We start from the raw sequence: 21279 nt of genomic DNA, 5'->3' as shown, positions 1-21279 counted from the left end.
TTTAAATTCAATTAGCCAACATATAGTGCATCATTAGTTTCAGATGTAGTGATGCTTCATCACGTGCATTTGTGCAAGCTTTGTAATCACCAATCCAGAGTTTTAGGACATCTGGATTCCTCCTCTTTCCCCTACCCGGTCTAACAGCAGCCAATCTCATTTCTGTCTCCAAAGTGTGTCCTGGAATGTCCACATTCAAATATCCTGCGCCCAGGTCTGAGAAGCCGCAACTGATTATCTCCTACACTTTTATGAGAATTGCTTTATGGGTCTCTTCATTTCCCTTACCACCCTCCAGCTCCTGTATGTGAGCCATAAATTATTTTGTAAATATAGAAGATATCAAGTCACTCTTCTGCTTAATATTTTTTTTAGTGTATCAGCTGGGGAAGGCTAGCTGCTGTAGCAAGGGGAGCCAAAACCATGCAACAGCCCACATGTAAGAGTGACAGGCTGAATGCGTGCAAAGCTCAGCAGGGCGGCCCCACTCTACAGAGTCATTCAAGACTTCTTAACACATGGTTTCAAAGATCCCCTAGATTGGATTTCCTGGAAGCAGACCCTGAAACCAGGACTCATATGAAAGTGATTTGTAGGAAGTTTAAGTGGGAAAAACTGATACAAACATGGGGAAGCAGGACCAGGAAGGGAAGGAAATCAGGCAAGGGTGTAGTATCAAGCAAAAGCCCAAGGAGATAATTTTAGCCTAATTCCACAAGTCAAGATCTAGAGACACTATAGATCCCAGCTCAGCATTGAACCATTAGGAGAAGAGAGCTGGAGTATTTATGCCTGTTCATTGGTGAAGGGCAACCTCTATCTAGGGAGACAGAACTTCTCAGGTACTTCTAGCAAACAGTGTGGGTCGGCTGAGGGTGTTCTGACCTTAAGGGCAGGTCACGGATGAGGACATGGGGGGAGGTGGGGTCTGGCATTTGGGAGAGAGACAACACCTGGAGTCAGCCCTGCAGGCAAATGATCCAAGGGGAGGTAAGTGGAACCCTGAGCCCACCTGCTCCCTCAGAGGCACCCTGGGGGCATCATTTCAAGAGGAAGGAGAGGGCCTAGGCAACTTAAACAGGCCACACCTGGAAATGAGTCCCATCACTTCTGCTTACATTCCATGGGCTGGAAGTCAGGTTCAGGGCTGTGGCTAACTCCAAGGGAGGCTGGGAAGTGTGGTGCCGCTGGGTACCCAGGAAACAGAAGAGAGCAGAGGTCTCCTGCCACAGATGGCCTGCCTTAATACTTGAATACAAATCTATTCTTCCTGCGGGGCCCTACGAATCTCTACCTGCCTGCTTGTCCAGCTGTGTCACCTGCCACTCTCCGCATCCCTGCCATACTTCAGTTGCATTGGGCACTGCTTTGTCGTCTGCTAGGTCTTGTTACTGCAGACTGTGGAAAAAAGTAGCAGAAACCTTTTGGCCTAAAATTGCAATATTTTGGCTTAATGACAAAAGTGTTCATTTGGCCTTTGTATAACGGTGTTTGATGGATTGGGATAAAGTAGATAATGAAACAACTAGTCACGTTTAGTGGCACCTATAAGAACCATAGCTGGCCTTAGATAGACTTCCAGGAAGTGGGGAGCCAAACCTGCCTGTGGGCAGCCTGGGGTGGCCAGGGGCCCTCAGCCAGCCACCCTGTCTCATCATTACTGGTGCTAATGCAGAGCCCCCTGACGCTGGGCTGAAGCTCTCTGATTACCAGATAGGGGCATGACCTTGGGCAAGTTCATGAACCTACGTATCCCTCAGTTTTCTCATCTGTAAAGTAGGACTAATGATTGTTCCTAACTTATGGAATTATTGGAAAGATTGAATGAGTTCATACAAGAGGAGGGCTAAGTGCTTTCTAACTGCTGTTATTACTGTTCGGGTACCTTCGGGGCACAAAGACTGCCACCCGAGCTTCCCAGCCCTCTCCCTGGGGTGAGATCCAGAAGGGCACTCTCCTGTCAGTGACTTCTCTTCTGCTTCCTGCTTAGCATGGGCTAAGGGATGCTTGGAGCCAACAAACAAAAGCAAGCTTCTCTTTAAAATGAAGCATGTGTATACATGTATTTTCCCTGCATTAAGCTCTGTGTGGAGGAGTTCGTCTGGGACTGGGGGGGGGGGGCAGGATCACTTCTTTCACGTGATTGGCCCTGCAGCTGGGGCGGCACCAATGGCTGGTGACTGGCTGGGCTCGTGTTCTCTCTCTCCCTCTCTCTCTCTCTCTCTTTCTGCCTCTCACCTTCTAAAGCTTTTCTCTCCAGTTACCCTCCCTCTCTAGCAGAGTAATCACGCTTCTTTACGTGATATCCCAGAGCTCTTGAGAATGTGAAAATAAATACTGCTATGCCCCTTAAGGCCGTGGCTACTTCTGCCACATTCTGCTGGTCAGAGTAAGACGCAAGGTTCAAGGGGAGGTAGACCCTACCTCTTCTGGGGACCAGTAGCGTGCATATACAGGAATGGAAAGGATTGCTGTTGGCCGTTTTGCAGACAATCCCTAATGCTCAGCAAGTAGAAGCTTAGTTTTCATTGTTAACTGGATTCATTTTGGGGAGGAGGGCCAGGGGCTGCGAGACCAAATTACCCTTTCAACAAAAGACATAAAGACCAGGAAGATGATATCATTAAATTTCTTCTTTGGGATGGGAAGAGATCATTTCTGGGCTAAGTGCTACTAGAACAGCTATAATCTGCAAACATTCAATCTTTGTCTCTATTTCCCTCCAGTTTTCCCATTCTAACTATGGGATCTGGCAGACCAGAACGAGGACTGTGCCACTGATACTTAAGTTGGAGAAAATCCTTGAGTTGGTTGCCTGTCATTGCATAACAAATCATCCCACAATTAGTGGCGTAAAGTAACAACATTGAATATCTCCCACTCTCTGTAGATGAGGAAACTGAGGCAGCTTAGCTGGTTCCTCTGGGTTCTGGATTCTGGCTCAAGCTGCAGTATTTTGGGGGCTGCAGTCATCCCATGGTTTGGCTGGGGCAGGATCCATTTTTCAAGCCCACTCAGTGGTTATTGGCAGGATTCATTCCCTGGCAGGCACTGAGACCAAGGGCTTGGTTCTTCTGGCTGTTGGCAGGAGGCTGCCCTCAGTTCTTTACCACATGGGCTTCTCCATAGGGCAGCTCAGAAATATGGTGGCAGGTTTCATCAGAGTAAGCAAAGAGAGAGCCAGAGAGGGTGAGTGAGTGCCAGCAGGATGGAAGTCACACTCTTTAGGAACCAAATTGCCAGAGCCACCTTCTATCTCTGTTGTTGTATTCTGCCTGTTAAAAGCAAGTTACTAGGCCCAGGCAACACTCAAGGGTTAGGAATCACATGGGGTCTTGCATATTGGGAGGCAGGGATCATGGTGGCCATCCAAGAATTCCAAGTGTTACCATTCCTTCCAGCAATTTTAGACTTGAATTTCACTCCATCCCTAGACATCACACCACTATGCATGGGTTATAATTAGGGTGAAATGTGTCTCAGTATGCCTGGAATAAGCCCAGGTTAAGTGATTAAAGAGAAAAGATCAGTCTCAGTGTAGAATAACAATGCCTTGAATATTTAAAAAAAAAAAATTCCCATAGAGATTTTCTTCATTTTCATAAGGTAGAAGTGCTTTGCGTAAGAGAAGTCAACTTTGTCCCTCCTAATTAATCTATTTAACACGTATCTGTAGAGTTCTTTCTAGATAGTGAGGCTATAAAGTTGAAAAAAAAAAAACGTTATCCCTGTCCTTGAAAAAATCAGATGAGAACGTGAACACTTAGTAATGTGTGAAAAATGCTGTGAGAGAAGGTGTCATGGCATCAGAGACGGTGGCCCTTGGATTACTCTGAAGGTTCAGTAGGACTTAGCTGGATGAAGACTGTTTCAGCAGGCTCCTAACAGGAAACAAAGGGCATGATCAAAATGAGATCTTTGAAGAAAGGTGTATTCCCAAAGGGGAGGGTCTAAGGAAACCAGAAGCCATCGTATAGGCATATGGTACCCAGTTGAAACCACCCAAGCCCCATGCATTGAGAGGAGGCTGCACTGACCAGAATCTGGAAAGCCTTATAACATTGGCCTCCTTGACAGAAGAGAGCCTTCCTGAGAGGGAAATAGCTAGATCTCATTGACTTTATACGAAAGAACCAAGGGAATACATTCTCGACCTCACTCCCCTCTTTCCCTTTCATCCTCTGCCAAACCCAGCTGGAAACCGGAGGCCCTGAGGACCCTCACCATGGCCCAGACAGATCAGCCTCAAAAGGCATAGGGCAGAGTGGAAAGATGGAAGGTGTGTCTAGGGGGGGCAGTCGAAGCCATCTGACACTGTGGGTTAGTCAAGCCCGTTCCAAAGAAAGGGACCATAGTGAATGGAGGGAGAGGTGAAAGGGCCGATGACCTTGGACTTAAAAATGTGATTGAAACAAGGGGTGAGAAACAACAGCCTACAGAAGCAGGCGGAGGGCCGGTCATAGGATTCTCCCTGGATCCTTTGCCACATCGTCTTACCTGACACACCAAGCCCCTGGCCACGCTGCGGGCAGAGGGTACCTTCAATAGTATATCCACATCATACTGTGCCCTCCTGGGCTGTGCAAAAAAATGTAGATTCTACCCTGGAGATTTTTCAGTAGGGTGTTTGTGTGATCTGTCCTGCATGCTACACAGGGTGGCTGTGGGGTTAAGGGTGGCTTGGAGGGGGGCTGGTTCAAATTCCAGCTCTGCCCCTACTACCTTGGGGCTTTGCACAAGACCTTTAACCTCTCTGGTTCCTGGTTTTCTGACTCGTAAAGCTCAGCCAGCAACTCCTGCTCTCTGAACGTGCGAATTAGATGAGGTAGATGTTTTTGAAAATACAAAATGCTCAACTTAAGCAACTAACACGCAGATCAGCAAGTGCCTTTAACAGAGAACAGGAGTGAGAAGGGAATTGGATCTTGGGGCCCCCCCTCCATGCCAGGCATTGTGCTGGAACCTTCTATATTTAATATTCTGTTCACTGCACGCCGTCACCCCTGAGGTAGCTATTATCTCATTTCATAGAAGAGGGAAGAGAGGCCTGTGTTGATTACTGATTAGGCACCACGCCTGGGGGACAGGAAGGTAAACAAGAATGAGTCTTGGCCTTTAGGAGTTTATCATTATGGTTACTGAGGCTACTTAGATCAGTGCTCCTCACATTATAATGCCCACCTGGCATCTTGTTCAATGGCACATTCTGACTCACTAGTACTAGAATCTGGCTAGAGATTCTGCCTTCTCCCAGATGATGCAGATGCTGCTGGCCTGTGGACCATACTTAAAGGAGGTTAGAGGATCAGATTTAACACGCACACACAGACACGCACATGCACACGCACGTTTTTATCATACTTGTAGCCATGCGAAGTTAAAGCAGAGGGAAGATCTTTTACAGCCATTCCAACTTTAGGAAATGGAGAAATAGAAGGAGAAAGCCATGGGCCCTAGTATTTAGTGGAATAGCAGTTACTAAAACCAGGCATTCTGTTCCGGAATCTAAACCTTCCCTTGTTTGGGCTGAGCGGGGATATTGTTTTTCTGCCCCTTGGATATATCCCATTATGAGCTTTGATCAAAGCAAACCTTTCCCTTTGAGGCTTGGGGCACATGTGAATGGCTTTGTTATCCGCATGTATCTGCATATATTTGCAAATCAATTCAACTGCTTCTGATGGGGAGGAGCGGTAGGGCTGGTGGTTGAGCCTAGGGTTTAAGCATCTCTAAAGCTTGGTCCTTGGAATCTCATCTTAAAAGAAATCCAGCTGCAGAGACCCGGGGCAGTCCTGGTGAGTGAAGAAACTAGGAGCTGGGATTCCAGCTGCTTAGCTGGTTGAATATTCCCAGCCATTCACTGGAGGCTTTTGTCATGGGGAGTTTTGCTTCACTTGAGGCCCTGCCTCCCCCTTTTCCTGTCCATTTTGTCCAACTATCTTCTTCTTCTTTGTTTTTTGTTTGTTTATTTGTTTGTTTTTAAGATTTTATTTATTTGGTGGGGGGGTGGAGAGCAGAGGAAGAGGGACAAGAAGACTCCCCGCTGAGTATAGAGCCAGATGCAGGGATCTATCCCACAATCCCGAGATCATGATCTGAGCCAAAATCAAGAGTCAGATGCTCAACCTACTGAGCCCCTGCCCCGGGTGTCCCCCAGGTTCCCCTCTAAGTATCTTCTTAAATTGTTTCTCTGAATAGGGCACTCTCCTATTCAACGTCTTTCCACTGTTGTCCTTTATCTATGGGAGAAAACATGACACTCCAAACCCTCCCTAGTTCCTTGGCTTCAGCATCCCCTCCACTCCCTGCTCTAGCCCACTAGCCAAAGCACTTCTGGTTTTCCCTAAACCTTGGACATTCTTACCTTAAGACTTTGCTTTTGTTAGTACTTCAGTGAATGCCTTCTCCCTACTTCCCTTACTCATGTCCCAGTTCTATCCATCCTACAAGACTCCACTCAAATCCTATGCCCTCTAGGGAGCCTTCTTGGAACTTTCCACCTGGAAAAATTCTTCCCTCTTGGGAACCCTGTTAGCATTTTATTCATGACTTTCTTACTGTGTGAAGTTTTTTATTTGTTTATATGTTAGGAATGTCATGGGTCATTGCATGTCTTTGATGAAGCTCTAGAACATAGGTGAGGTTTGGTGGGGTGAGGTCCAGAGCCGATGACCAAGAAAGAATTCTTGAGACATCTTTGGTGCAAAATGGTGGTTTACTAAAGCACAGGGACAGGACCCGTGGGCAGGAAGAGCTGCTGCCCTGGAGACATGAGGAGTGGTCCATTATATACTTGTAAGTTGGGGAGGGGATTAGGGATGATGTAAGTCTCTAAGGAATTCTGGAAGCAAGGTTTCTAGGACCTTGAGGGGCTAGCTATTGTCTGGGGAAAAGGTTACTCATTACCAGTAATAGTGGGCCATATGCTTGGGAATGATTGTCGGCACTATCTTGGAGGTTTAGAGATCAAGTTTCCAAAGGAATTGTTAAAGTAGACTTACAGGGGCATCTGGGTGGCTCAGTGGGTTAAAACCTCTACCCTCATGATCCCAGGGTCCTGGGATAGAGCCCTGCATTAGGCTCTCTGCTCAGCAGGGAGCCTGCTTCCCCCTCTATCTCTGCCTACCTCTCTGCCTACTTGTGATCTCTGTCTGTCAAATAAATAAATTAAAAAAAATAAAAATTAAAAAAAAACTAAGTAGACTTACAGGATCTGGTTGGGGGTAGGGGGGTCCGTCAGGCTAGGATTGTCCTTTGCCCTTAGCAAAGCCTTAAGGTGGGGGTAGTTGAGTCCCTAGAGGAGAGTCACTCTGCCTATTTCAAGGGCTTGTCAGTAGGTAAGGAAATTTAATAATTTTTCATGTGCCTCTGTGTCCCACATCATCTTGAAGGCTGCCCATGCCTAGTCATACACACACACACACACACACACACACACACACACATATACATACAGAGAGAGAGAGAGTAAGTGCTTAATAAAACTTGGTGTGAGTACATGAATGAATGAAAGATAAGACAGATGGCACCTGAACTGTGATTTTATGGCAGCATATTTTCCAATGTATTAATTCTTTCAATACATATTTATTGAGCTCCTGCTCTGTTGCAGGTCTGAGGTTCTGGCAGTACAAAGGTGAAGAGAGGAGAGTCCTGGCCCCCAGAGGCTGTTCTGGGGATGGGGCCATCTCATGTTCTTTGTTTAATTAAGTTGGCTACACTCCAACTAGTTGCTTAATAATAAATGATTTGAAAAATCTGAAAACATCTGATATTTTTACAGATCAGTGACCTGTTAGATGAACAGGCTAAATCTTGTTTAATCTGTGCTTCTGTTCATCAAAGAAGTCTTTTGGTGTGGAGTGTGACAGCAAATTAGATTGTACTTTCATTGTGCTGTTTGCTACCCCCCATCTTAAAAATAATAATGGTATATATTTATGGTAGAAACCTTGGAAACAAACAAAAAAAATGTATAAATACCTCTCATAATCTCAGAAACAAGAAATCAATGATTATTAACATTTGGTATATTTCCTTTCAATTTTCGGTTTGTTGCATTTTTAGGAACACACACAGAAACACAGCTGAGTCATGCTTTTTGCCTCCTGCTTTTGCTGTTTTTCTTTTCTTAATAATATACTTACTGCATATTTTTTGCATATTGTTAAAAATTCTTAAAATGATTTTTAATTACATTTAATATTTATGGTATGGCGTGTCATAATTTTTAAACCCTTTCCCCATTATTTATAAAAGCTAAACACTGGAAACAACTACATTGTGAACATCTTTGTGTGTTACTATTTTCCCTAATCTGATCATTTTATTAGCATTCTTGAAGTGGAATTAGTGAGTTAAAGGGTATGAAGATGTTTAAGTCCTTTCTCTCTATTTTTACCAATTTTTCCTTATCAGAGATGGTTAATTCTTCTCATCTTATTTTGGATGAGTCTGGCCTCAACTTTATTTAATACCCTTTTATAATTAACAGAGTCAGCCGGCTCCAAGCCCCCTCCCTCCTTAAAGCATAGCGAGCAGCTTCAAGATGGGTTTTTTGAGACAATGCCGTCATTCATCTGTATCCACAGTGCTGTCTGATGCTGCTTCTGTTGATGTTTTTGTAGTCTGAGTGATGGATTTTTGTAACAGCAACTATAAGTGGACTTGACATCAGAAACACTTTTTTTTAGTGCCTCCAGCCTGCATTTTGATCTTTTAGCTAAAATATACTGGACGCTCTTCTTCTGCTCTCAGACTCCTAGAAGAACAATCCCACTGAGGCTGTGTTGAATTAGCCTGAATCACCAGCTTCTCATTGCTTGCTGGGATAAGGGCTATCCATCCCTGGACTCTCAAGGTCCTGGTTCTCATCTTGGTCTGTTTCAGCTGTGGGAGAATCAGGGAACTCATTATCATCAGCCTTAATACCGGGTAGTGAAACTTCATTTTAATTGAATCTACTTATAAAACTCTCACATCTCTGTAATGCTCTACAGTTTACAAAGCACTTCCAAGGGCATCAGTTAATTTGATCGTCACCATCTTTCTGCGAAGTAGCTGTTGATACCATTCCTGTTTCACAGGCAGGGTAACCAGGATACAAGCAGTGCAAGCTGCTAGGGTTAGTAATGGAAAGAATGTGGAAACATCCTTTGAAAACATATAGACCCAATTTCAAATCAACTCCGTCACAAACTAGTTGTATTAAGTAAGTTCTCAGAGGATCAGATTCCTCCTCTGTGCACGGAACAGTATAGTTGATTCTTGTTTTTTGATTCTTAATTTGCGAACCCAGCTGCTCACTAAAATTTATTTGTAATTCCAGTTCAGTACTGCTGGTGCTTTTGTGGTCATTAGCAGACATACACAAATCAACAAACATATGAGGAGTTGCCCAATATGCATACTCCCAGCTGAGGTCACGCAAGGCAATGTTCTGCCTTCGGTCCTACTATAAGCAGGTATCTTTTGTGAGGTCATTCTAGTGCCGCGTATTTTACATTTTTGTTCTTTCTTTTGGTGATTTAATGGTTTTCCATGGTTAAACCCCAAGTATATGCTGAAGTACCGGTTTGTATTCATAAGCATAAGAAGGATGTGATGTGCTTTATGGAAAAAAGACATGTATTAGGTAAGTTTTATTCAGGAGTGTATTACAGTGCTGTTGGCCATGATTTCAATGTTAATGAATCCACTTTGTATTAAATTAAGTGTCTTTAAACAGAAACACACATAAATCCACATATGTATTGATCAATTGATGAAATTGTTGTGACCAGAGGCTCAAAGGAACCTAACTCTGTGTTTCCCTTAGGAGCAATGGCTCATGATTCCCACAGCTTTATAGAACATTACTGCAAATAACAAGAATCGATTGTATCTATTTTGTGAGGTTGCTGTGTATGTTAAATAGGGATGTGTGTAAAATGCCCACTGTGTTGATGTTCTGTAAGGGGCCACTATATTCTACTGCATGAGGGAACAGAGGCTGCGAGACATTACCTGCCTTATTTAAAATCAGTAAACCAGAAAATGATTCAGGTTAGTAGCATATAAATCCATTCTGTCTGAATCCAAAAGCAGCAGTCCTCAAAGCATACGGGCTGCATCTAGGAATAATCCCATATGGGGAAATTAAATGCTTTTTCATTCCTTCTGTGTTTGCTCTTCCTTTAAACATTTTATCTACATGATTGAATTCTGAAGAACCTATTTAACCCCCCACTACCACCATCTTTGTGCCAGGCCCGGTGCTAACCATGTGCCATCTGGTATGTCTTCTTTGCAGCGAACCTATAAGGTAGACATTGTTATCATGACCATTTTAGAGACCCAGGGAAATTAAATGAGTTTTTCAAAGTACTACAACTTGGAAAAGAGTGAAGATAACAGTTTGGGTCTTTCTGACTCCGCAGCTCCTGCTCTCAGTCTTGACATCAGAGAGTGCCAGACTCTTGGGGAATCTATAGACCAACAGCCAACTGAAGGGACGACAACAACAAACCAGTGGAGAAGGACACCGTGTTATCTACATTTACCTACCCAGGTAAGGTCATTCAAGATAGTGATCAGCATTAGCCATCATGGTCTTATACAGAAAAGTTATCTTAATATCATAAAAGTATGACAAACTTCACTTTGGATTAAAAAAAAAAAAAAAAAACCAACCCATTCACCTTTATGAAAGCCTTACAACATTGTCTTTCTTTTTCTCATTTCGCCCAGGACATTATCACAGAGAAGTGGCCTTTGGTAACCATACCTCTGCACTGTATTCTAAATTATTTCCCCTGATCTCGGCCTGAGCTTTGTCACGTACCCAGGCAGTGGATTGGATAAAATGATAGCTAAGATCACTTTTCAATTCCAAGGATGATTTTAGAGTTTGGCCCCTGTCTCCTTCCAGTCCAGAGACAAAGAGGAGGCTGGCCTAATGTACATCAGGCATCAAGTCAGCAGCTGCTGCTCTATCAATCTTGCCCTTGACGGGAGCAGGCACCTTGTGAATTGACCTCTAGGAAGAATGAATGCTTAGTGGTGGCAAATAAGTTGTATTAACTATTGGGTAACAGAGCTCACACATAAATCTCCTGTGGATCTATATTCCTTAAGGAAATCCATCAGGAAAGAGAGGCAACTCATGGAAGACAGGGACATAACTCTCTGGCTGTTCCCCCCCGCCCCCCTGAGATAAATACCCTTCAGAAATGGAAATGGTCCACCAGATAAGTTAGCTTTAGGACTCTTCCACTTTTCTTCTCACCTATAAATTAGGGGTCTTCCATGGTCCAAGCTTGTGCTCATTTGCTAAAATGTTGCTAAAATAATAAGAAAGAACCAACAGCAAGTATAGTTTATTGATGTGAATATGGTACCCTCTGATCATGTGCCAAGTTCTGAGCATATTTAAACCTCACAACAGCCTTGAGAGATAATACCATCATCATCCTCATCTACATCATCCTCATCTACATCCTCATCTACTGAGATACCAAAGGAACCTAACCTGAGATACCAAAAGATGAAATAGCTTGACCCCATCACATCGCTAAAAACATAGGAGAGCCATCAATTGAACCCATACCCCTCTCTGCAAAACCTCAGCATTCTAACCAATACACTATGCTGCCTGGCCTATAGTAGATGCTGTCTTTCCATATCATTTCCAAATTTTGCTATGAAAAGCCCAGCTTCTTGATTTTTCCTTTTTGGTGACCATGTATGAAAATAGCCTGAATCAACTCAATTACTATATATAAATCTTACTGTGTATGTCTGATTCAGTGTTCTGGAGACATAGACATGAAGAACAGACTTCTGCCTTCAAGAAGTGCCCCTTCAAGAAGGAGAGCATGTATACCTGCGGTGAGATTATAAAGTCTGTAGAAGAGATATTAGGGAAGTTGTGAGAATACAGTACCAGTTGAGCTTGGAGGTTGGGGGTCAGGAGCAACAATGCTCTCCAGGTGGAGGTGAGAAGAGGACCCAGGGAGCCTCCGTGGTAGCTGGACTGTGGGACGTATGTGGGGGATTGTGGGGAATGTTGGTGCTGCATCATCCCGGGGTCATATTTTGGAGGTACGTGAACGCCATTGAAAGGAGATTGCATTTTATTAAGTGGACTATGGGGACACCGCAAAGGTGCTTGGACCCAAGAGGAACATGATCAGAGCTGAATTCAGGATAAATATACCCTAAATTTATGGTTAACGATTTCATATATTACCTCTCTAGCGTATCTGCATATATCAGGAGACAAAAGAGAACAACCTCACGGATGAATCTGAGGTAATGGGGTTTCAGCCACCAGGGCAAATCCTTGGTTTCTAGTTCGCTCAGTCAAACCACTTAGCTGGCAAGTTCCCAAATGTGGTGAGTCAAATGAAATACTGGGAAGACGGGTAGAGATCCAGATCCCTGGGCTCTGCCTCCTGAAAGTGCTAGTTCAGAAAACAATCCTCGTCTCGGGACTAGGGGTCAATGTTTTTAAAGCTGGCCAGTTGAGTTCAGTAACCACTGACTCACATAATGACTTCTATTGGATGCACTGAAGACATTTGTATCAATTTAAGGAGCTTTACTTAAAGATCAACTTTGAAGCCCCTCCAAAAGTGCTTATATTGCCATAGATGTGCTTTAGTCGGAACCGATAGGATACGTGTGTGTGTCTGTGTGTGTGTGTGTATACAAACAAAACCAATAGAATGTATGTGTACACACACACACACACACACATATTTTATTGGTTTTGTTTATGTTTAAAATATTTATCTTATACACACTCACACATACACACACATACACACACAGACCTAGAAGGATCTGGCTCACCCAAGTCTCAAGATTTGCAGCTGGCTAGCTGGAGTCCCAGAAAAACTGATGTGTAGGTCCAGTCCAGAAGCTGGTAGTGGATTTCAGGCCCAGCAAGAGCCAATGCTTCGGTTTAAGTCTGAAGGCAGGAATAAAACAATGTCCAAAGCCAGCACACTTAGGCAGTATGAAATTCCCTCTTACTAAGCCTTTTCGTTCTATACAGGTCTTCCTTCACCTGTTTGGATGAGGTCCATCCACATTAGTGAGGACTAAATCTGCCTTACTCAGTCTACAAACTCAAATATTTTAATTTCATCCAGAAACACCCTCACAGACATACCCAGAATAATGCTCACCAAATATCTGGACACCCTGTTGCCCAGTTGAGTTAATATGTAAAATTAGCCATCACAAGATGTTATAATAGGGACTTCATTATAATAGTATGGTCCCTATTATAACAATGGTAACAAGAATCATTATTATTTACATTCTTTTAGTAGCTGACACGATAAGTGTGTAGACGGTATTTGCAACTGAAGAAAGCAAGCATAGATGTTTATACTTTATTAAGGGTTTTTGTCACTTATCACCTTGTTTTACCCTATTACCCTATTATCTTTCTGTCATTTATCATCTTGTTTTACCCTATTACCCTATTACCTTCTGTTTTTGAGATGGGTTTGTACAAAGTACAAAGAAGTGAGCTTACCTGTCCAAGGACACAGGGTAAGTGATAAGGACCAGCTCAAACCCAGAGCTTCTTTTATGATCTTTTCACTGTATGACACTAGTTCATTACAGATTAATTACTGGCAAAGACATGCATGCCTCCTGACCATCAGCAGTTTTCTGATCTTATGACTACATCTATTGCTATCTCTAAATACTGGAGAGGCACAAATTAACAAGTGAAAACCAAGAGATATGTTTGTACTTAATGCTACTAACAGGCAGCATAATTACAAGAGAACTGAGAGTGTTGCTTGACAAACATATTAATAAAAAACTCTCTTGCCAGTCTCGAGTATAAATTACACAGCAGAAGGCAAGGAGAGACTGGGCTTGACAGTTGGAGGATAACAACCTTGAAATATATCTACATTAGGTCTTTGGAGGTCTGCCTTTTGGACTTGGTTAGAGACCATGCTAATGAACTGCCTTACGGTCCATATTTTTTCAGGGCCATCTATATTTCTTTTAAGCCCAAGTTTAACACAATTGGGAAAACTGCTTACTTAGATATGAGGTTCTAGTCATTTTATATGCTTAATATGGTTAAATTATCCTGTCCAATTAATCAGAGGTCATTAGATTAATATATAGTTGTTTATCTCACAACATTTTCTAATAGACTGACATAAATTATTCTTTATATTTCTATTACGGTTCATAGTTCATTCATTTGACAACTATTTATTTATTCATGGTAATCTTTGCTAATAACTAGAGTTGGAGAGAGAAGCTACATTCATTGGCTTCTGGTAGCTCCCCATTTTGTACAGTGGCTCTCAACTGTGGCTGCATATTAGATCATAGAAGAGCATTTTGAAAATGCCAATGCCCAGGCCCCAACCTGGAGATCCTGATTCTCTCAGTCTGGAATGGAGCCCAGGCATCAGTGTATTTTAAAGCCTTTCTAGGTGATTATAGCACACAGAGCCCAGATCTGTGGGAGACACAATTATACATCCAGACAAGCTGCTTTGTTTTAAGTACCCAAGGAGAGAAATGTGTTACTGGCTGTGGGTTACGAGTGCTTAGTTCTTCTAGAGTGGAAGTGGAAGGGTTTTACTGGGACTATGGTTTTCCATTTGAGGGTACCAGAGAGTTTTAATTTTTTAAAAATCATACTACTGTTTTATTTGAGCCTCATCTTGGAGAATGGTGGACAAGAAGGGAAGGGAGGAGAAATACTGGGTCGTGTCTAGGCAAAGGCACACGGAGAAAGGGTGTCAGTGTCTTCAAAGAATTTTGAGTTGTTTAGCTAGGCTGAAGTGTTGAGTGTATGAATTAATTATCATTAATTCTTTCATTCAAACAATGCTTACGGTGGGTATAAGCTGTGTGAACTTACTAAAAAATAAGACAAAAAAGATCCTACCCCCAGCCAACTCAAGCTATTCAAGGAAACCCATAATGAGTGATGGTGATTGTGGTGATGGTGACAGCGATGGTAATGATGATATAATAGTAACCAGAGCTTAAAATGGAAATTTTAACTAGACACTAAGAAATAACAGAAATGAAATTCCAAAGTGGAGTGCCAAATTATATTATGAGATGTTAAGAGGAAATGACTTAGGGTTGAGAGAGTGCAAAGGGAGATGAGTGATAGATTTCCTTCCAGAACATTCTTGCTGAATCCCCACTGCCTATCATCACAGAGCACAGGTCTACCTCCTAGATTCAAACCAGGTAAGAGGTAATGATCTGCCTCCTCACCTCGGTCCCAGAGGGAACAGTTGTGGGATATTGGTCAACTGGGATCTGACCTCCTTTCACTCCAGAAAATAGAAAATAAGGGTCAGCAAACTTGTTTTGTAAGAGATCAGGTGGGCTTTGCAGGATGCTTATTATCCATGTCCTAGAATCTTTGTTTTTTCCATCTTTTAAAAATGTAAAACTCATTCCTAGCTCTGTGCTGTGGTTTGCTGACCCTTGATCTAGGGGGAAAGTGGCCTGGCCCACTTCAGGTAGAGCACCTGGAAATGAAGATGAAGAAGGAGCCAACCAGTTCCTTCCCGGATAGAGAAATGTAGGCAGGGCAACAGTATGATTCATCATCCAAACAGGGTCACTTGGGAGAGTGGAAAGGGGCATTAACAACCAAGAAATATAAAGAGAATAAAGCCTGAGTGACAGGACTAAACCAGGGCTCTCACGGGTGAGTTGAGATAGATGTATGAACAGTTCACCTAGCAAGAGGTCTCCAATGATGGAGACCTCTGAACCACGCTGTCCAGGAAGGGAGCTACTAACCTCATATTGAAATAATAGATAGTTTAAGTAAAATATATCATTTAAATCAATTTCACCAACTTTCTTTGTTACTTTTTACGATGTGGCTACTAGAAAGTTAAACATTGCAAATGTGGCTTGCATAGGTGGCCTGTGTTATATTTCTCTGAGACAGCACTGCTCTAGAGTCCTCAAAATTACTCACTGGACAAGGAGACAGTCTGGAGAATCTGTGAGACCCAGAGCCCCTAAACCCAGTTTGCTTACTATACAAGCATGAATAAGACCTGTTCTACCTCTTCTTCCTTCCCGCTTCTTACCTGTCACCCTTGGTTGGGGCAGAGGGGAGGGGAGAGGGAGCAGGGAGGCTAGAAACCATATGTCGCTCAGCCAGCCATGCCCTCTCCCTTTCCTCCCCTGAGTCTCGATCCTAAAAATGGCTAGAACTGAGAGATAGCAGATCGGCATTAAATCTTAGTCAGGGCTTGACTTATGCCTTGGACTGTACATCCTCATTTCTGAACTGAAACTGCATTTGTGACTTAAAGATCCTGTAGAACTCTGTTACCTGGGAGTGAGCTGAAAAGTCATGGGTTTTCATCTAAGAGCAGGGAGAGCCTATACTACTGAATATATTTATATTCTATTCTATTATTTATTTCTTAATTTTTCACTGTGAAAAATTTAAAGAAAGCAGGCATGAAGGTGAAGAGACTCCTATAATAAACTCCCATTTACCCCCTACTCAGTTTTGACAATCACGACACCTTACCTATTTTATCTATTAAATAGGTAGAGGGGGCGGGACTCCAGTGTTTCATTTTATTTTAAAGATTCATTTATTTGCAAGAGAGAGAGCACACCCAAACGGGGATTAGGGGCAGAGGGAGAGAGAGAAAATCCTCAGGCGGACTCCCCAGTGAGCACAGAGCCCGACTTGGGGCTTGATCCCACACCCTGAAATCATGTCCTGAGCTGAAACCAAGAGTCGGACCCTTAGGACCTAGTTGCCCCAGGACTCAAGTATTTTAAAGCCAGTCCCAGCCATTATATTATTATACTAACAAATACTTCACTGCATGAAAGATGAGGATTTTGCTTCTAAAACTCATTTTATTTTAAGGGGACAGCAGGAAATTTGAAAATAAGCACATTTCAGCTATATCATGAGTCATGTCTGTTAGCACACTCAAAGTATTGATAGGAATGACAGTAACAGACCAAGTGCAGGGACCTTAGAGGTCATTAAGTCCTGTCCTTTTAGTGAAGCTCAGAGGGGAAGGGACTTGCCTGGACCTCCTGGAGGCAGCTCTGGGACTGGCATCCAGGCCTGCCCTCTCAAGACACAAGCCTGCTCACTTGACTCCCACTTGGAGAGACTTGAACTTGGCTTCCTGATGGCCTTAGCTGGGTCTCTCCAGCACCTCCCAGGCATCTCCAGTGCATTTCAGTTCTTCCAGCTGAGAATCACAGAGGAGCTTCTTGAATATCCATTGTGATTTACCAGCAGATTAAGTTGGGAAGTCTGCATGTGGCAATTATTTGGCACTTAATGTCTTCGAGAGCCCTTGTGTGATCTACAGGATAAAGTCAAGAGCCAGCAGATCCTCAAGACATCCAGGTGCTCTGAGGATAGAGGCTTGGCTTCTGAGGAACAGTTTTACTAAAGGCTTTTCCCATGGGGTCTCTCAAGGTTCCTCAGGACAGCTAACTGCCTGAGTTCCCTAGCAAGATGAACCCTCTGCCAACCTCTTGGAAGCCACCTTCTCTAGACTGTTGGGAGTGGCTTTGCTTTTGTAAGAGGAGAAAGAAGACCATCTTGACCAACTGTTCTATGCCTCTGGTCCCCAACTCCTTAGCTTCTTATGAACATAATGGCAGCCTCAACTCCTAAGTTCACATCCTCTCAATTTAACTGGATGCTTCGTATTGCTTAGAATGGATCCAGCCATTACAGGTTGCCCCTTTAGATCCACTACTCCCTGCTTTCATTTTATTAGATTTTTTAATTTTTCTGCTGTACCCACTCCTACATTTGCCTACAGACTTCCATTCTCTTGGTCCAGTTCTGCCCTGACAATACAAGTTGCCTTCTTGTCACCATCTTTGTTTTGGTCTTTTGGCCACATTCCACGTTTTCCCCATTTTTTAGGTTATGGTCTCATATCCTTATGCTTAAAATAATGCATATCATTATTCTATCTAAATTCTATGGACCCCCACCTACTCTTATTGATAGGCATTTCCTTATTCCTCTTTAGAAGTTTCCCTCCCCAGTGGTTTTATCTGGAATATCTGGGGCTCTGTCCTGGCTTTCCTGCTTGCTTTAATCATGTTTACTTGGGCGACTTGCCACTCCCTGATCTTCCGTTTCATCATCCACAAAGTAGCAATATCACCTAACTGGCACATAGCGAATGGCCATGTAGGTTATACACATGTTCTCAGCACCTGGGCGCAGTATGTGACAGACCCACTAGAAGTTCAGTCTTGGAGGGACTTCTGGTCTCCATCACATGTTGTGTTCAAACCAGTCTTTTCCATCAGCCTCCAAGTCATGGGTTTGCACTTGGGTCACATGTTCAAATGATATTTTTCAAATAGAAGTGGAAACTTCACTTCTGCAACACTTGCTTTGTTTGCTGACTTCACTGGGGAACTGGCAGAGTCCTGGTCTTTGTCCTCTTGGGAGACCCCTTGATCTCAGCAGTTTCACCCACTTTCTCATGGGGTCAGCTGTGCTATCAGAGCCCCTTGAAAGGGGAAGGGTTTGCCTATGGAACCTGCTCTACTCTTTTCCTGGAGGGAATCCATTCACAGAAGACCCAGTCTACGCTGAAGTTATCTATTTGGTGGAGAAATAGCTGGAATTTCCCTTGATTAAATACTAATAATGGAGACTTTGATGATGATGGGTTCTTCCTAGGGACCATTCTGTTATATAGGTTCCTTACACAGAGACATAATCTCTGTCCTCAGTTTATTGCCTAGCCAGGAAGCTCAAATATATTCAAAGTTCCTTACAAGAATTTTAGAGATAATGGCTGTAAAAAAGCAGAAGAAAGAGTTATTTTAGGTGATTAGTGGCCATGGTTTCATGTAAAAGTGGTATTTAAGCACTTTCTGAACACAGCCAGTAGAAAGGAGGGGCTCATTATCAAGCACAGCAGCCCAGCTTAATGTTGCCTGGGATTACAGGTGGATATTTCCTATGCTAGTGAATTAAATTTCACATTCTTCATTCTACCTCCTGGGATTATGGAGACCAGTCTTAATGCAGAATAATAATTCTGTGGTTATAGGGGGTCATTAGAAGAATGGAACAATGATAGCAGTGGGGAGGGGTCAGAATGTGGACTTTTCTGAATTTGAAAGAGATAGTATTGTTCTTGGAAGATAGATGTAGGAAACATTAAAAGAAAAAAGAGATCATACATTTCAAATTCTCTGCAGTCGAGGGGTAGGTGCTTAGTGATATTTGCTTCTCATTTCTCTACTTACAGTGACTTAAGGTCATAGAATCAGACTTTCAGTTTGGAAGGGACTTAAAATATCCAATCCAAGCATGCAATATCCACTCCAGTACAATGATCCCTTGTACAGCGTTCCCTAATTGGTGCTTGATTATTCCCACTGATAGGGAGCCCTTTACTTAGTTGGAATATTTCAGAAGTGATGCAATAGGAAAGATATTGGCCCAAGTATCAGACATACCTGGGTTCAAATGTACCTTACTAATACCATACCTTACACTGGACAAGTCACACCCTCTTGAGTCTTAGATGTCTCATCTGAAAAATGGGGGAAAATTGCCTACCTCATGGTGCATGTATAGATGTGAAATAAGATAGCATAAGGAATATCTCTGACCTGGTATCTAATGTATAGTAGGTACTGAATAAGTAGTAATTAATAATATGTATGTCATAAATGCCAATTTCTTCCCCTCTTTCTCTGCTAAGTATTGTCTTAACTTCTGCAGTTAAAAAAATCAACCACATTACTGATGGCATAAAAGTTGCTAATAAGGCTAGAAGCTGATAGGCAGGATGGCATAATTTTATTCCTTTTCCATTTTCTATATTTAATACCTAATGTTATAGTTTTGAAGTCATGGCATTTGTTCCAGGGGTGAATGGGGCCTCTGTAGCTGGCCAGAAGACTCCCCTAATTTAAAAATAAATAAAATGTGAACTGCCCTGGTAGTCTGAATCACCCTTCACTTTTTGGCCATCAGAAAGTCCTGAGCCTTTTTAAGCACCTCCAGATATTAGAGCTGGGAAACATCTTAGAGCTTCTTAGGTTATTATATTTTACAGATGAAGAAACTGAGACAGATTGTGACTAGATCACATTCACATAACTCATTTGTGGTGAAGCTGAGATTTGTGTGGGATCTCTAACTCTAAATCTTATAGCCTTTCCATTGTATCCCACTGCCTCTCTCCAGAATAACAATGTTTTCAAGTGATACCTTCATCACCCTGACCGTTCTCCAAGCAGTGGCCATGTAATTGGGATTTTTCTCCTTCTTTATGCATCATCTCTTAACTCGGAACCTTGCCCATGGAAGTTTGACAACTTGCTACTGCTTTGACTTTCTCGGGAAAGGCTGGAAAGGGTCTGGAGGAGGGAGAAATGTCAATGTGGTTTGGAAACCGGAAGTGATTATGAAAACCTTGGAGTCTGCAAAGATACAATGACTCAGATATTTTTGAACATGTTTCCCTGTCTTAGAGGAGCAAACTATGAAGGAAAGCTTCAAACTCAATGTCATTTAAATAAGGCAACTGAGACCTTGCTAATCTCACGTGGACTGTAGTAAAAATGGGCTTGATGAGGAATGTTTAAAAGGTGCCTCCATTTCCTTTCAGACCCAGGCAGGGGATGGGGAATTGGAATGATAATTTGAGACAATGATGAAGAAGCTGTTGAAACTTTGTTTATTCCAGACATGTATACCTACTATGTATCAGGGATTGGGGGAAGTATCAGGAATCACACTGTACTCTTCAGTTACCTAGCCAACAATCAAGTCATATGACTGTGAGATGCTCAAAATAGGATCTTGTATTTAGTAAATTTTATGCCTTCTGTCTATTCCACAAATATTGCAGCATCTACTGTGTAGAAGGCACGTACTAGTCAGTGCTTATCAGGTGTTTCAGGCTTTCTGGATAAGACTGCAGGAAAACAGACTCTATTAAACCTGTGCTTAACCTGGCTCTAACATCATCACTGTTACCAAATTCAGAAGAAGGTGCTGATGGTGTGAAAGTGGATAGGCATAGTGTCCCAAATTGGGATTTGCAACTAGCTGACTCCAGCTCACAGGACTTCCCTGCCTGCTCTCCAAACTCTTCATCCTTCCCCAACTGTAACTCCCTGAGTAGACGATGAACTCTCTTAGAGGAAGGACTTGGTCTTACTCATCTCTGTGCCCCCCTCCTAAGACCTAGCACAGCAGATGGCATGCAGTTCTTCCCTCTGCTTTATTTTTCT

The 21279-nt window shown here is 42.8% G+C and overlaps 1 protein-coding gene across 3 annotated transcripts in view; it reads left to right on the top strand.

The window, feature by feature from the left end:
* The window catches only part of DAB1 (DAB adaptor protein 1), a 1133179-nt gene that overhangs the window by 194800 nt on the left and 917100 nt on the right, over positions 1-21279 (top strand). For all 3 annotated transcript variants that reach the window (XM_082688114.1, XM_082688113.1, XM_082688115.1), the window contains exon 2: positions 10419-10549. The gene's annotated coding sequence lies outside the window, so the exon portion shown is untranslated. The remainder of the gene's footprint in view (positions 1-10418; positions 10550-21279) is intronic.

The sequence above is a fragment of the Mustela nivalis genome (genome assembly GCF_964662115.1).
Source record: "Mustela nivalis genome assembly, chromosome: 10".
In the NCBI taxonomy this organism is placed as follows: Eukaryota; Metazoa; Chordata; class Mammalia; order Carnivora; family Mustelidae; genus Mustela; species Mustela nivalis.
Note: the sequence above shows the minus strand (reverse complement) of the source record. Positions and strands in the feature narration are given on the sequence as shown.